Source organism: Megachile rotundata, chromosome 1, assembly GCF_050947335.1.
Source record: "Megachile rotundata isolate GNS110a chromosome 1, iyMegRotu1, whole genome shotgun sequence".
NCBI lineage: Eukaryota > Metazoa > Arthropoda > Insecta > Hymenoptera > Megachilidae > Megachile > Megachile rotundata.
This window is the reverse complement of record NC_134983.1, coordinates 17,288,103-17,300,823: the sequence shown is the minus strand read 5'-3', so window position 1 is coordinate 17,300,823 and position 12,721 is coordinate 17,288,103. Positions and strand designations below refer to the sequence as shown.

The window sequence follows — 12,721 nt, the reverse complement described above, 5'->3', positions numbered from 1 at the left end:
GGGAAACAGTCTTTTGAAAAAACCGTCACAAATGCTGTTAACAGCGCCATGCCGCTAGGTGGCGAGAAACTATTTTTTTTTTCATTTTACACACGAAATTCTTCGCAAAATATGAGAATCAAAATCTGAAACGTTACACCAGGAGAGTATAACATGCGAGGAGGTGACACAACATGCCACTTCTGAGAATTTTTATGAATTTTTATGTTAAATTCTAAATATTACCGAAATAAATTTACAAGGTTGAAAACTTTGTATCCGGAAATTATAATGGACGAAAAGATGACACCATTTCCCATTTCTACTAATTTTTAGAAATCCTATTCCACAAATTTCTGCGTTTCAGGTAAGATTATATTCCCAAATCCATTAATGTTATTTAGTATTTTCTGACCTAATCTAACCCCACCCTAACCTAATCTAACATGACTGATGGAATATGGAAGATTATTATATTTAAAATAAAACAAAACAGAAAACGTTTTAAATACAATAAGCTTAAATGAATTTATTATTTAAGAAAAACGACCATGAAATTTAATCACGATTAATGAACTTCCTTAAAATAAGTTCTTCAAAGTCAGTGTTAATGAAGTTCTTCATTAAACTTCATTTAACTTCACAGTTGCATTTCCAAAATAGTAAGTTCATTTAGTCTTTCAAACATTATTGTGTTTTCTGGTATTTTAAATTAAATAATGTCCGATATTCCATCAGTCAGGTTAGGTCATATTATATTAGGCGGCCTAATGACCATAGTAGTCGACGCCCACAACATAATCAAACAATCAATTATATTAGGACAGGGCTTAGAGTTAGGTCATATTAGGTTAGGTCAGGGCCTAGGGTTAAATTACATTAGATTAGGTCAGGGTCCAGGGTAAGGTCGGACTATGTTAGGTCAGGGCCTAAGGTTAGGTTGAATCAGGTTAGGTTTGGGGACCTAACACATATATTCCCCAATTACTGGGCAATAATTACTCTATTATAAGAGTAATTATCCTTATTACTCTTACTATTTTCAGTATAACCTATTATTACTCATACAACTATTGTTATAATGGTTAGAACTATTATTATTATCCTTATTACTCTTATTATTATGAATATAACATATATTATTATCCATACTACGACTATTATTATCGCTGGAACTGTAATTATTCTTACTGCTCTTATTATTATCAATGTTATTACGCATATTACTACTTTTATCATCAAAATCCTTATTATTCCTATTATTATCAATATTATTACGCATATTACTACTTTTATCATCAAAATCCTTATTATTCCTATTATTATCAATACTATTACGCATATTACTACTTTTATCATCACTACCCTTATTATTCCTCTTATTATCAATATTATTACGCATATTACTACTATTATCGCCATTATCCTTATTATTCCTATTATTATCAACACTATTACGCATATTACTACTTTTATCGCCATTATCCTTATTATTCCTATTATTATCAATATTATTACGCATATTACTACTTCTATCGTCACTATCCTTATTATTCCTATTATTATCAATATTATTACGCATATTACTACTTCTATCGTCACTTTCCTTAGTATTCCTATTATTATCAAAATTATTACACATATTACTACTTCTATCGTCATTATCCTTATTATTCCTATTATTATCAATATTATTACGCATATTACTACTTCTATCGTCACTATCCTTATTATTCCTATTATTATCAATATTATTACGCATATTACTACTTCTATCGTCACTTTCCTTAGTATTCCTATTATTATCAAAATTATTACACATATTACTACTTTTATCGTCATTATCCTTATTATTCCTATTATTATCAATATTATTACGCATATTACTACTTCTATCGTCACTATCCTTATTATTCCTATTATTATCAATATTATTACGCATATTACTACTTCTATCGTCACTTTCCTTAGTATTCCTATTATTATCAAAATTATTACACATATTACTACTTTTATCGTCATTATCCTTATTATTCCTATTATTATCAATATTATTACGCATATTACTACTTCTATCGTCACTATCCTTATTATTCCTATTATTATCAATATTATTACGCATATTACTACTTCTATCGTCACTTTCCTTAGTATTCCTATTATTATCAAAATTATTACACATATTACTACTTTTATCGTCATTATCCTTATTATTCCTATTATTATCAATATTATTACGCATATTACTACTTCTATCGTCACTATCCTTATTATTCCTATTATTATCAATATTATTACGCATATTACTACTTCTATCGTCACTTTCCTTAGTATTCCTATTATTATCAAAATTATTACACATATTACTACTTTTATCGTCATTATCCTTATTATTCCTATTATTATCAATATTATTACGCATATTACTACTTCTATCGTCACTATCCTTATTATTCCTATTATTATCAATATTATTACGCATATTACTACTTCTATCGTCACTTTCCTTAGTATTCCTATTATTATCAAAATTATTACACATATTACTACTTTTATCGTCATTATCCTTATTATTCCTATTATTATCAATATTATTACGCATATTACTACTTCTATCGTCACTATCCTTATTATTCCTATTATTATCAATATTATTACGCATATTACTACTTCTATCGTCACTTTCCTTAGTATTCCTATTATTATCAAAATTATTACACATATTACTACTTTTATCGCCATTATCCTTATTATTCCTATTATTATCAATATTATTACGCATATTACTACTTCTATCGTCACTTTCCTTAGTATTCCTATTATTATCAAAATTATTACACATATTACTACTTCTATCGTCATTATCCTTATTATTCCTATTATTATCAATATTATTACGCATATTACTACTTCTATCGTCACTATCCTTATTATTCCTATTATTATCAATATTATTACGCATATTACTACTTCTATCGTCACTTTCCTTAGTATTCCTATTATTATCAAAATTATTACACATATTACTACTTTTATCGCCATTATCCTTAGTATTCCTATTATTATCAAAATTATTACACATATTACTACTTTTATCGTCATTATCCTTATTATTCCTATTATTATCAATATTATTACGCATATTACTACTTCTATCGTCACTATCCTTATTATTCCTATTATTATCAATATTATTACGCATATTACTACTTCTATCGTCACTTTCCTTAGTATTCCTATTATTATCAAAATTATTACACATATTACTACTTTTATCGTCATTATCCTTATTATTCCTATTATTATCAATATTATTACGCATATTACTACTTCTATCGTCACTATCCTTATTATTCCTATTATTATCAATATTATTACGCATATTACTACTTCTATCGTCACTTTCCTTAGTATTCCTATTATTATCAAAATTATTACACATATTACTACTTTTATCGTCATTATCCTTATTATTCCTATTATTATCAATATTATTACGCATATTACTACTTCTATCGTCACTATCCTTATTATTCCTATTATTATCAATATTATTACGCATATTACTACTTCTATCGTCACTTTCCTTAGTATTCCTATTATTATCAAAATTATTACACATATTACTACTTTTATCGCCATTATCCTTATTATTCCTATTATTATCAATATTATTACGCATATTACTACTTCTATCGTCACTTTCCTTAGTATTCCTATTATTATCAAAATTATTACACATATTACTACTTCTATCGTCATTATCCTTATTATTCCTATTATTATCAATATTATTACGCATATTACTACTTCTATCGTCACTATCCTTATTATTCCTATTATTATCAATATTATTACGCATATTACTACTTCTATCGTCACTTTCCTTAGTATTCCTATTATTATCAAAATTATTACACATATTACTACTTTTATCGTCATTATCCTTATTATTCCTATTATTATCAATATTATTACGCATATTACTACTTCTATCGTCACTATCCTTATTATTCCTATTATTATCAATATTATTACGCATATTACTACTTCTATCGTCACTTTCCTTAGTATTCCTATTATTATCAAAATTATTACACATATTACTACTTTTATCGCCATTATCCTTATTATTCCTATTATTATCAATATTATTACGCATATTACTACTTCTATCGTCACTTTCCTTAGTATTCCTATTATTATCAAAATTATTACACATATTACTACTTCTATCGTCATTATCCTTATTATTCCTATTATTATCAATATTATTACGCATATTACTACTTCTATCGTCACTATCCTTATTATTCCTATTATTATCAATATTATTACGCATATTACTACTTCTATCGTCACTTTCCTTAGTATTCCTATTATTATCAAAATTATTACACATATTACTACTTTTATCGCCATTATCCTTAGTATTCCTATTATTATCAAAATTATTACACATATTACTACTTTTATCGTCATTATCCTTATTATTCCTATTATTATCAATATTATTACGCATATTACTACTTCTATCGTCACTATCCTTATTATTCCTATTATTATCAATATTATTACGCATATTACTACTTCTATCGTCACTTTCCTTAGTATTCCTATTATTATCAAAATTATTACACATATTACTACTTTTATCGTCATTATCCTTATTATTCCTATTATTATCAATATTATTACGCATATTACTACTTCTATCGTCACTATCCTTATTATTCCTATTATTATCAATATTATTACGCATATTACTACTTCTATCGTCACTTTCCTTAGTATTCCTATTATTATCAAAATTATTACACATATTACTACTTTTATCGTCATTATCCTTATTATTCCTATTATTATCAATATTATTACGCATATTACTACTTCTATCGTCACTATCCTTATTATTCCTATTATTATCAATATTATTACGCATATTACTACTTCTATCGTCACTTTCCTTAGTATTCCTATTATTATCAAAATTATTACACATATTACTACTTTTATCGTCATTATCCTTATTATTCCTATTATTATCAATATTATTACGCATATTACTACTTCTATCGTCACTATCCTTATTATTCCTATTATTATCAATATTATTACGCATATTACTACTTCTATCGTCACTTTCCTTAGTATTCCTATTATTATCAAAATTATTACACATATTACTACTTTTATCGTCATTATCCTTATTATTCCTATTATTATCAATATTATTACGCATATTACTACTTCTATCGTCACTATCCTTATTATTCCTATTATTATCAATATTATTACGCATATTACTACTTCTATCGTCACTTTCCTTAGTATTCCTATTATTATCAAAATTATTACACATATTACTACTTTTATCGCCATTATCCTTATTATTCCTATTATTATCAATATTATTACGCATATTACTACTTCTATCGTCACTTTCCTTAGTATTCCTATTATTATCAAAATTATTACACATATTACTACTTCTATCGTCATTATCCTTATTATTCCTATTATTATCAATATTATTACGCATATTACTACTTCTATCGTCACTATCCTTATTATTCCTATTATTATCAATATTATTACGCATATTACTACTTCTATCGTCACTTTCCTTAGTATTCCTATTATTATCAAAATTATTACACATATTACTACTTTTATCGCCATTATCCTTAGTATTCCTATTATTATCAAAATTATTACACATATTACTACTTTTATCGTCATTATCCTTATTATTCCTATTATTATCAATATTATTACGCATATTACTACTTCTATCGTCACTATCCTTATTATTCCTATTATTATCAATATTATTACGCATATTACTACTTCTATCGTCACTTTCCTTAGTATTCCTATTATTATCAAAATTATTACACATATTACTACTTTTATCGTCATTATCCTTATTATTCCTATTATTATCAATATTATTACGCATATTACTACTTCTATCGTCACTATCCTTATTATTCCTATTATTATCAATATTATTACGCATATTACTACTTCTATCGTCACTTTCCTTAGTATTCCTATTATTATCAAAATTATTACACATATTACTACTTTTATCGCCATTATCCTTATTATTCCTATTATTATCAATATTATTACGCATATTACTACTTCTATCGTCACTTTCCTTAGTATTCCTATTATTATCAAAATTATTACACATATTACTACTTCTATCGTCATTATCCTTATTATTCCTATTATTATCAATATTATTACGCATATTACTACTTCTATCGTCACTATCCTTATTATTCCTATTATTATCAATATTATTACGCATATTACTACTTCTATCGTCACTTTCCTTAGTATTCCTATTATTATCAAAATTATTACACATATTACTACTTTTATCGCCATTATCCTTAGTATTCCTATTATTATCAAAATTATTACACATATTACTACTTTTATCGTCATTATCCTTATTATTCCTATTATTATCAATATTATTACGCATATTACTACTTCTATCGTCACTATCCTTATTATTCCTATTATTATCAATATTATTACGCATATTACTACTTCTATCGTCACTTTCCTTAGTATTCCTATTATTATCAAAATTATTACACATATTACTACTTTTATCGTCATTATCCTTATTATTCCTATTATTATCAATATTATTACGCATATTACTACTTCTATCGTCACTATCCTTATTATTCCTATTATTATCAATATTATTACGCATATTACTACTTCTATCGTCACTTTCCTTAGTATTCCTATTATTATCAAAATTATTACACATATTACTACTTTTATCGTCACTATCCTTACTATTCCTATTATTATCAATATTATGACGCATATTACTACTTTTATCATCATTATCCGTATTATTCTTATTATTACCAATATTATTACGCATATTATTACTTTTATCATCATTAACCTTATTATTCTTATTATTATCAATATTATTACGCATATTACGACTACTATCGTCGCTGGAACTGTAATTATCCTTACTACTCTTATTTTTACCAATATAATTACGCATATTACTACTTTTATCATCATTATCCTCATTATTCCTATTATTATCAATATTATTACGCATATTACGACTACTATCGTCGCTGGAACTGTAATTATCCTTACTACTCTTATTTTTATCAATATTATTACCCATATTACTACTTTTATCATCATTATCCTTATTATTCTTATTATTATCAATATTATTCGCATATCACGACTACTATCATCGCAGGAACTGTAATTATCCTCACTACTCTTATTATTATCAATATTCGGTTATATTAGGTTAGGTCAGTCCCCAAGGTTAGGTCACGTTAGGTTAAGCCAGGGCCTAAGGTTAGGTCAGATTAGGTTAGGTCTGGGCCCAAGGTTAGGTCAGATTAGGTTAGGTCTGGGCCCAAGGTTAGGTCAGATTAGGTTAGGTCTGGGCCCAAGGTTAGGTCAGATTAGGTTAGGTCTGGGCCCAAGGTTAGGTCAGATTAGGTTAGGTCTGGGCCCAAGGTTAGGTCAGATTAGGTTAGGTCTGGGCCCGAGGTTAGGTCAGATTAGGTTAGGTCTGGGCACAAGGTTAGGTCAGATTAGGTTAGGTCTGGGCCCGAGGTTAGGTCAGATTAGGTTAGGTCTGGGCACAAGGTTAGGTCAGATTAGGTTAGGTCTGGGCCCAAGGTTAGGTCTGGGCCGAAGGTTAGGTCAGATCAGGTGTATAGTGTATAGTGTATAGTGTATAGTGTATAGTGTATAGTGTATAGTGTATAGTGTATAGTGTATAGTGTATAGTGTATAGTGTATAGTGTATAGTGTATAGTGTATAGTGTATAGTGTATAGTGTATAGTGTATAGTGTATAGTGTATAGTGTATAGTGTATAGTGTATAGTGTATAGTGTATAGTGTATAGTGTATAGTGTATAGTGTATAGTGTATAGTGTATAGTGTATAGTATAGTATAGTATAGTATAGTATAGTATACTATATAGTATAGTATAGTATAGTATATAGTATATAGTATAGTATAGTATATAGTATATAGTATATAGTATAGTATAGTATAGTATAGTGTATAGTGTATAGTGTATAGTGTATAGTATAGTATAGTATAGTGTATAGTATAGTATAGTATAGTATAGTATAGTGTATAGTGTATAGTGTATAGTGTATAGTGTATAGTGTATAGTGTATAGTGTATAGTGTATAGTGTATAGTGTATAGTGTATAGTGTATAGTGTATAGTGTATAGTGTATAGTGTATAGTATAGTATAGTATAGTATAGTATAGTATAGTATAGTATATAGTATATAGTATAGTATAGTATATAGTATATAGTATATAGTATAGTATAGTATAGTATAGTATAGTATAGTGTATAGTGTATAGTGTATAGTGTATAGTATAGTATAGTATAGTATAGTATAGTATAGTATATAGTGTATAGTATAGTATAGTATAGTATAGTGTATAGTGTATAGTGTATAGTGTATAGTGTATAGTGTATAGTGTATAGTGTATAGTGTATAGTGTATAGTGTATAGTATAGTATAGTATAGTATAGTATAGTATATAGTATATAGTATAGTATAGTATAGTATATAGTATATAGTATAGTATAGTATATAGTATATAGTATATAGTATAGTATAGTATAGTGTATAGTGTATAGTGTATAGTGTATAGTGTATAGTGTATAGTGTATAGTATAGTATAGTATAGTATAGTATATAGTGTATAGTATAGTATAGTATAGTATAGTATAGTGTATAGTGTATAGTGTATAGTGTATAGTGTATAGTGTATAGTGTATAGTGTATAGTGTATAGTGTATAGTATAGTATAGTATAGTATAGTATATAGTATATAGTATAGTATAGTATAGTATATAGTATATAGTATAGTATAGTATATAGTATATAGTATATAGTATAGTATAGTGTATAGTGTATAGTGTATAGTGTATAGTGTATAGTATAGTATAGTATAGTATAGTATAGTATAGTATATAGTGTATAGTATAGTATAGTATAGTATAGTATAGTGTATAGTGTATAGTGTATAGTATAGTATAGTATAGTATAGTATAGTATATAGTGTATAGTATAGTATAGTATAGTATAGTATAGTATAGTATAGTATAGTATAGTATAGTGTATAGTATAGTATAGTGTATAGTATAGTATAGTGTATAGTGTATAGTGTATAGTGTATAGTGTATAGTGTATAGTGTATAGTGTATAGTGTATAGTATATAGTATAGTATAGTATATAGTGTATAGTATAGTATATAGTGTATAGTGTATAGTATATAGTGTATAGTATAGTGTATAGTATATAGTGTATAGTATAGTATAGTATAGTATAGTATAGTATAGTATAGTATAGTATAGTATAGTATAGTATAGTGTATAGTGTATAGTGTACAGTGTATAGTGTACAGTGTATAGTGTATAGTGTGTAGTGTATAGTGTATAGTGTATAGTGTATAGTGTATAGTGTGGTAGAGTATATAGTATAGTATAGTATATAGTGTATAGTGTATAGTGTATAGTATAGTATAGTATAGTATAGTATAGTATAGTATATAGTGTATAGTATAGTATAGTATAGTATAGTATAGTATATAGTATAGTATATAGTATATAATATAGTATAGTATAGTATAGTGTATAGTGTATAGTGTATAGTGTGGTAGAGTATATAGTATAGTATAGTATATAGTGTATAGTGTATAGTATAGTATAGTATATAGTATATAGTATATAGTATAGTATAGTATAGTATATAGTGTATAGTGTATAGTATAGTATAGTATATAGTGTATAGTATAGTATAGTATAGTATATAGTATATAGTATAGTATAGTATATAGTGTATAGTATATAGTATAGTATAGTATAGTATAGTATAGTATAGTATAGTGTATAGTGTATAGTATATAGTATAGTATAGTATAGTATAGTATAGTGTATAGTGTATAGTATATAGTATAGTATAGTATAGTATAGTATATAGTGTATAGTATAGTATAGTATAGTATAGTATATAGTGTATAGTGTATAGTGTATAGTGTATAGTGTATAGTGTATAGTGTATAGTATAGTATAGTATATAGTGTATAGTATAGTATAGTATATAGTGTATAGTATAGTATAGTATATAGTGTACAGTATAGCATAGTATAGTATAGTGTATAGTGTATAGTATAGTGTAGTATAGTATAGTATAGTATAGCATAGTATAGTATAGTATATAGTATATAGTATAGTATAGTATATAGTGTATAGTGTATAGTATATAGTATAGTATGGTATAGTATATAGTGTAGAGTATAGTATAGTATATAGTATATAGTATAGTATAGTATATAGTGTATAGTGTATAGTGTATAGTGTATAGTGTATAGTGTATAGTATATAGTATTGTATAGTATATAGTGTATAGTATAGTATAGTATATAGTGTATAGTATAGTATAGTATAGTATATAGTATAGTATAGTACAGTATATAGTGTATAGTATAGTGTAGTATAGTATAGTATAGCTGGAAGAACTGTGGAAAACGCTCCAGCACTCTGGAAACTCCGAAGACACAACGACGGTGGAGAAAAGGGGCCGCACTGAGAATAACCAGAATATCCAGCATGGCGAGGGAAGGAACGCTGCGAACATTTGGAGAGCGGCCCTAAAGGGTGAAGAAAAAGGATGCAGCGACAAGCAAGACGGCGGTGGCACGGCGCGCTTTTCAAATGGCAAGAGGAGGGGAAGAAGTAAGAGGACAGCGTGAGGGTGAAGAGGTAACGGCAAGAGGAGGGAAAGAAGCAAGAGGACAGCGAGAGGGAGAAGAGGAAGAGGAAGAGCAGGAGCAGAAGAAACGGCGAAACAAAATAGAAACGACCGATCAAACGACTCAAACCCGCAAGGGAGGAAACCGGTGTCAGCCTGGTCATAGCACCATTAGGGGGCACAAAGCGGGGACCGACTGAGCTGGGGAGAGGAGGGAGAGAGATTAAACTGAGCAGAGGATCCTTCTGATCAACTGCTGATTCAATTAGGGACCCAGTCGTCAGCCTGGTCATAGCACCATTAGGGGGCGACAATGGGGACCGAGGGGATCGGCGGGAGAGAAGAAGGAGGAAACATAAGGAAATTTGGCTGGCGCCTAAACGGCGGCAACAAATGAAAGCAGCAACAATGGCGGGCAACGCTATGAGCGACCCGAAAGCTTGGCAGACTTTTTAATCGGAAAGTACTGGAACGAGGAACTTGAACGTCAGCCTGGTCACAGCACCATTAGGGGACGGATTGAGAACCGAGGGAAAGTGCTGGAAGAGAGAAAAGAAATAAATACCGAGAGCAATGGGCTCAAGTAGCGTTGTGAAAGAGGACTGGGACGAAGCAGGAAACGCGGTAAGAGGGAACGGGGTAACAGCCGGGGCGAGGGGCACAAGCGAAAACCGAATGCAAAATCAGAGGGAAAATGAAATTAGGGTTCGGCGCAATGAGATAAGAGTAAGGGTATGCGGGATGTGCAGAAGAGAAGGAAAATAAATCTCCCCACTTAACAGCATATCACTATTTATTCATATATTTATTTATTTATCTATACAATTATTTTTCATTATCACTCACTGATACAACATATATATACATATAAGGGTGCGGTTAGGCTTCGAAATCTGCTCACTTTGCGTTGCTTGCGGTTGCTATAAAGTAGTATAAACATGGGAATATTAAGCGTCGCACAGACAGAAGCTTCATCCTAGGGGATGAAGCAGGGAAAGAACAAACCGGAAAGCGGGGGGGCGGAGGGAAGCAAATAAGGAAACAAGGAATAACTATAGAAAGGAGTAAATACAAGATACTCAGGAGTCATAATACGGAGATAAGATAACAGTCAGGAACAGTGTTGCGGGGGCGGGGGCGGGGGCGGAAATAACGAATATAGCTTAGCGAACAGAGTTAACCTTACCCTACATACTTACCTTTAATACCAAGTCGACAGCGACGCATAGGTGCGAAATGGTGGGGAGAGGTCGCGGTTTCTAGCCGTATGTTCTCGCCCACCGAGAGGAGGCGCCGAGTGGACGTTACAAGTTCAGCTGGAGATCGGTGCTACACGCACGGGAGTCTCCCCTAGTTCTTGACGTGCCTCCCGGGTCAAATCTCTTTGGTTGAGGGCATCCATTCCTCACACATGGAACACATTCGCGAGGGGGGGGGAGGGGGGGGGGGGGAGTCCTTCTTTCACAACAGCGAGCGATGGCCTAGACCAAGGGGACTATGTCGTTCGACGATACGGGAGCCTTGGCGGGTTGCCGCCACCCTCCACCCTTGTGGTGGGGGCGGGAGACAGTTTTAGTGAGTAGGCCGTGGAAACCGTCCCTCTTCTAGGGGCGCCGGAAGCGGGAGTCTCACACTATCTGGGCTATCTTCCCAGGTGTCCGTTACTGGATTTCTGTCTTCCTTAAACAAAAAAAAAAAAAAAAAAAAAAAAAAAGGTCTGACCCTAGGGTTAGGTTGTATTAGGTTAGGTCTGGGTACCTAACCTACCTAACCTGCCCTGACCTAACCTGATCTAACCTAACCTTCGGCCCCGACCTAACCTAATCCAACCTAACCCTGGGGTCAGACCTAACCTTTTCCAACCTAACCCTAGGGTCCGACCTAACCTAATATAACCTAACCCTAGGCTCTAGGAATAGGATGGAATATATATA

General features: G+C 30.0%; 1 long non-coding RNA gene across 1 annotated transcript; it reads right to left on the bottom strand.

Annotated features, from left to right (window-relative positions):
• Positions 1-11,562: 11,562 nt before the first annotated feature.
• On the bottom strand, positions 11,563-12,484 carry LOC143265061 (uncharacterized). Its single transcript, XR_013039174.1, has 2 exons — positions 11,987-12,484; positions 11,563-11,707 (listed from the first exon to the last, which is right to left on the bottom strand). It is a non-coding gene; the product is annotated as an uncharacterized LOC143265061 (long non-coding RNA).
• Positions 12,485-12,721: the final 237 nt, after the last annotated feature.